Genomic DNA, 5811 nt, shown 5'->3' on the forward strand with positions numbered 1-5811 from the left:
ATCCCTTTCTCAAGCCAGCGACCTTTGGGCTCAAGCCAGGGACCATAGGGTCATGTCTGTGATCCCATGCTCAAGCCAGCGACCCCATGCTCAAGCTGGTGAGGTAGTACTCAGTCTGGATGAGCCGGTGCTCAAGCCTGCGACCTCAGGGTTTCAAACCTGGACCCTCCGCGTCCCAGCCCGATGCTCTATCCACTGTGCCACCACCTGGTCAGGCATAATAAAATATTGACCTGGAACACTGAGGTTGCTGGTTTGAAACCCTGGGCTTGACCAGTCAAGACACATGTGGGAATTTATGCTCCCTGCTCCTCTCTCTCTCTCTCTCTCTCTCTCCACCCCTTTAAAATTAATGAATTAAAACATTTTTTAAAAGAAAAGAAAAAAAATCCCTGATTTGGTGTGAATATACAATGCAATATACAGATGGTGTATTGTAGAATTGTGAAACAACAAAATGATGTTTCTGTGTCTCTTTCGCTCTCTAAATATCAATGCATTTATAAAAGATTTTTAAAATTAAAAACAAACAAACAAATAAACACCCTGCCTGCAAATCACTGATGCAGGGGAGTTCATTGATCCAATTTCTGGGACAGGGTAGGAGATGAGGCTTTGCCTTAAACCTGTATAATTTTTTTAAAAAGATTTTATTTATAGCCTGACCAGGTGGTGGCACAGTGGATAGAGCATCGGACTGGGATGCTGAAGACCCAGGTTCGAGACCCCGAGGTCGCCAGCTTGAGTGCGGGCTCATCTGGTTTGAGCAAAAGCTCACCAGCTTGGACCCAAGGTCGCTGCCTTGAGCAAGGGGTTACTCAGTCTGCTGAAGAACCGCGGTCAAGGCACATATGAGAAAGCAATCTATGAACAACTAAGGTGTCGCAATGCACAACAAAAAACTAATGATTGAGCCTGACCTGTGGTGGCGCAGTGGATAAAGCGTCGACCTGGAAATACTGAGGTCGCGGGTTCGAAATCCTGGGCTTGCCTGGTCAGGGCACATATGGGAGTTGATGCTTCCAGCTCCTCCCCCCTTCTCTCTCTCTGTCTCTCCCTCTCCTCTGTAAAAAAAACAAACAAACAAAAAAAACAAACTAATGATTGATGCTTCTCATCTCTCCATTCCTGTCTGTCTATCCCTGTCTCTGACTTTCTCTCTGTCTCTGTAAAAAAAAAAAAAAAAATATATATATATATATATATATATATATATATATATTTATAGATTTTAGAGAGAAGAGAGAGAGAAGAGTGAAGGAGCTGGAAACACAACTCATAGTAGTTGCTTCCCATACATGCCTCGACTGGGCAAGCCCAGGGTTTCAAACTAGTGGCCTCAGCATTCCAGGTCGACGCTCTATCCACTGCACCACCACAGGTCAGGCTGAAACCTGTATAATTTTATTAACCAATGTCACCCCAACAAACTCAATAAAAATTTTAAATAAATAAATAAGCCCCTGAGGAGGTGGGATTGAGCTGAAATCTGAAAAATGAAGAGCCATGGAAAGAATGTCTCACTCAAATGGAATAGCAAGTGCTAAGGCCCTGAGGTCAACTCAAGCTGGACAAGTCAAGAACAGGAAGAAGAGGTGAGTGAATAGATACAGTGGAAAGGTGAAGAGAATGGTTCAGAAGGAGGCTGGAGAGAAAGCTGGGGCCAAGGTCGTTCAGGGTCTTGTGGAGTGTTTGGAGTTTACTCAAGTGCAAAAGGAAGTTATTAGGAGCTTTAAACAAGTGAATAAACACGACTCAGTTTATGATTTTAAAAGATCATATGTATGGCCTGACCAGGCAGTGGCACAGTGAATAAAGCGTCGGACTGAGATGCAGAAGACCCAGATTCAAAATCCCAAGGTCGCCGGCTTGAGCACAGGCTCATCCAACTTGAGCGCAGGGTTGCTGGCTTGAGCGTGGAATTATAGGCATGACCCCATGGTCACTAGCTTGAGCCAAAAGTCGCTGGCTTGAGCCCAAGGTCACTGGTTTGAGCAAAGGGTCACTCGCTCTGCTGTAGCGCCCCCAGTCAAGGCATATTGGAGAAAGCAATCAATGGACAACTAAGGAGACTAAGGAGCCGCAATGAAGAATTGATGCTTCTAATCTCTTTCTTTCCTGTCTGTCTCTATCTGTCCCTCTCTCAAAGAAGACCAGTTGAAGGGCTGTTGCAGTGCACTGGTGGCTTGTATTAGGATGGTAGTAGTGGGGGGATAAGGATATATTTTGGAGGTAGAAAATCAACAGTACTTACTGATAGCATGGATATGGGGTTGAAGGTAAAAAGATTGAATGAAAGAGTTCAAGGAGGATTTCACATCTATGTGGTGGACCTCAAATCTGGAAATATATTTAACACATATTTGGTCTCCATTTACTACATTTAGATTCTCAATTAACCAGAGCACAGCATAACATAGGAAAAGAATGAGGAATAATTCTTTTTTTTAGAGAGAGAGACATGAGGGGAGAGAGATGAGAAGTATCCACTTTTAGTTGTGGCACTTTAGTTGTTCATTAATTGCTTCTTATACATATCTTGAGGGTGGGGGGAGGGCTCCAGACATGTCAATGATCCTATGCTCAAGCCAGCGACCCACTGCTCAAGCTGGTGAGCCTGCACTCAAGCCAACAACCTCAGGATTTCAAACCTGGAACCTCAAGTGTCCCACGCTGATGCTCTATCCACTGCATTACCTCCAATCAGGCCAATCCAGTGTGATCTTATAAAGTGTCTAAACCCAAAGAGCCACTCTTTCTTCATTTTTCATAGGGTTATGGGCGTCTTGAGATTTGAGATGTTTGTAAAGGACAGCACCCAGAACTTGGAGTGTGTAATGAGGCTGTGGGAAATCCAAACGGAAAGAGGCAGAGAGCCTCATACTGGAGGTTTTATTTGGGAGATAGAGGTAGGGCCAGTGTTGCAGGGTTATTTTTTATTTTATTTTATTTTTTATTTTTAGAGAGAAAGAGACAGAGAGAGGAAGGGGAGGGAGAGAGAGAGAGAGAGAGAGAGAGAGGCATTCATTTTGTTATTCCATTTAGTTGTGTATTCATTAGTTGCTTTCCCTAAGTGCCTTAACCAGGTATCCAACCAACGGCAGCCTTGGCATTTGGGGATGACGTTCTAACCGACTGAGCTACCAGCCAGGGCCAGTGTTGCAAGATTTTAAACATGCAGGACATTTATAACATTGGATATAAGAAAATTCCAGTTTCTACCTGACTTGGAAATGAGTCTCTCTGCTAGGTAGCTGGGCCCAAGAGCGCCTTAAATTTCTAATCAGGAAGAATGAGAGATTATTATCCAAAGCAGTATACAAATTTAATGCAATCCCATTAAAATCCCAATTTTATTTTCTAAAGAAATAGAATAGCCTGACCAGGCTGCGGCGCAGTGGATAGAGCGTCAGACTGGGATGCCGAGGACCAAGATTCGAGACCTCAAGCTTGCCAGCTTGAGCGCGGGCTCATAGATCTTAAGCAAAAAAAGCTCACCAGCTTGGGACCCAAGGTCGCTGGCTCAAGCAAGGGGTTACTTGGTCTGCTGAAGACCCGCGGTCAAGACACATATGAGAAAGCAATCAATGAACAACTTGGGTGTCACAACAAAAAACTGATGATTGATGCTTCTCATCTCTCTCCATTCTTGTCTGTCTGTCCCTGTCTATCCCTGTCTCTGACTCTCTCTCTGTCTCTGAATAAAAAATAAAAAATAAGAAATAAAAAAAAGAGCCTGACCTGTGGTGGCGCAATGGATAAAGTGTCGACCTGGAAATGCTGAGGTCGCCGGTTCGAAACCCTGGGCTTGCCTGGTCAAGGCACATATGGGAGTTGATGCTTCCAGCTCCTCCTCCCTTCTCTCTCTCTGTCTCTCCTCTCTCTCTCTCTGTCTCTCCCTCTCCTCTCTAAAATGAATAAAGAAAAAATTAAAAAAAAAAAAAAGAAATAAAAAAAAGAAATAGGGGTGGGGAGGGGCACAAAGAAAACTAGATAGAAGGTGACAGAGGACAATTTGACTTTGGGTGATGGGTATGCAACATAATTGAATGACAAGATAACCTGGACATGTTATCTTTGAATATATGTATCCTGATTTATTGATGTCACTCCATTAAAAATAAAATTATTTTAAAAAAAGAAAAAAAAACAAGATAGAATCAACATGACAACAGGAACAGGGAAGTGCAGAGCTAAAGCACTGTAATTTCTATTTCTTCAGTATGCTTTTGTCTTTTTGAAATATCCTATTCCTATATGTGCATTGTTTTTGTAATCAGAATAAACTAAAAATGTTGGGGGGGGGGAAGAAATAGAACAAAAAATCACTAGATTTGTATGGAACCATAAAAAAACCCAAATGGCCAAAACAATCCTGAGAAAAAAGAATGAAGTCTGAGGGGAATAAAGAGGACAAATATACAGTGATGGAAAATGATTTGACTTTGGGTGATGAACACACAACGCAATCAACAGTCATATATTATAGAAATAAATGTTTATCTGAAACCTCTGTACTCATTGATTAATGTCACCCCATTAAATTTAATTTATTGTTAAAAAAACAAAAAAAAATGAGCCTGACCTGTGGTGGCGCAGTGGATAAAGTGTTGACCTGGAAATGCTGAGGTCGCCGGTTCGAAACCCTGGGCTTGCCTGGTCAAGGCACATATGGGAGTTGATGCTTCCAGCTCCTCCCCCCCTTCTCTCTCTCTGTCTCTCCTCTCTCTCTCTCTCTCTCTCTCTCTCTCTCTCTCTGTCTCTTCCTCTCCTCTCTAAAATAAAATAAATTAATTTTAAAAAAAATTTAAAAAAAATTAAAAAAAAAAAATGAGAGATTATACCTATCGCAGGTACTCGATAATTGATTTAATGCGAATGGGATCTGAGTGATGGAAAGAGGTTGTCTTAGAGAAATAAAAGCCGGATGTCCCAGATTGGATTCCCCATAAGGGCACACAGAAGAATCTCTCTCTCTCTCTCTTTCTCTCTCCCTCAGCCATGGCTTGATTGGAGCCAGCCAGCTGGGCGCTGAGGAGGGCTCCAGGCCTCTGCCTCAGGAGCCAAGAACCCAGTTGCTGAGCAAGGGAGCAACGCCCCAGAAGGGCAGAGCTCCGCCTTATTGTGGGCTTGCGGGTGGATCCTGGTTGGGGCGCATGCGCGAGTCTTTCTGCCTCCCTTCCTCTCACTGAATTAAAAGAAAAAAATAGAGAAATAAAAACAGACTAGGCCCTGGCCGGTTGGCTCAGCGGTAGAGCGTCGGCCTGGCGTGCGGGGGACCTGGTTCGATTCCTGGCCAGGGCACATAGGAAAAGCACCCATTTGCTTCTCCACCCCCTCCCCCTTCCTCTCTGTCTCTCTCTTCCCCTCCCGCAGCCAAGACTCCATTGGAGCAAAGATGGCCCCGGCGCTGGGGATGGCTCCTTGGCCTCTGCCCCAGGCGCTAGAGTGGCTCTGGTCAGGGCAGAGCATCGCCCTCTGGTGGGCAGAGCATCGCCCCTGGTGGGCGTGCCGGGTGGATCCCGGTGGGGCGCATGCGGGAGTCTGCCTGACTGTCTCTCCCCGTTTCCAGCTTCAGAAAAATACAAAAAAAAAAAAAAAACCAGACTAAGGGAGCCCAGACAAAAGCAGCGCCCATTATTTTCACGTCGCTATAATAACGCCCCGGTCATATGCACCCAACGGAACTACAAGTCCCAGAAAGCCTATGGCTTCCCCGCCCCTGAGGGACGGAGGGGCCTAGGCAAGGACGGCACCAGTTTTCCTTTTTACTGAGGCGTGATTGGCTCGAGGCTCTGGAAGGCAACCAAT

The 5811-nt window shown here is 44.7% G+C and overlaps 1 protein-coding gene across 2 annotated transcripts in view; it reads left to right on the top strand.

Moving 5' to 3' along the window:
* Window positions 1-5811, top strand: part of ZC3H7B (zinc finger CCCH-type containing 7B) — a 176864-nt gene that overhangs the window by 22803 nt on the left and 148250 nt on the right. The window lies entirely within an intron of this gene.

Source organism: Saccopteryx leptura, chromosome 1 (genome assembly GCF_036850995.1).
Source record: "Saccopteryx leptura isolate mSacLep1 chromosome 1, mSacLep1_pri_phased_curated, whole genome shotgun sequence".
NCBI classification, from domain to species: domain Eukaryota; kingdom Metazoa; phylum Chordata; class Mammalia; order Chiroptera; family Emballonuridae; genus Saccopteryx; species Saccopteryx leptura.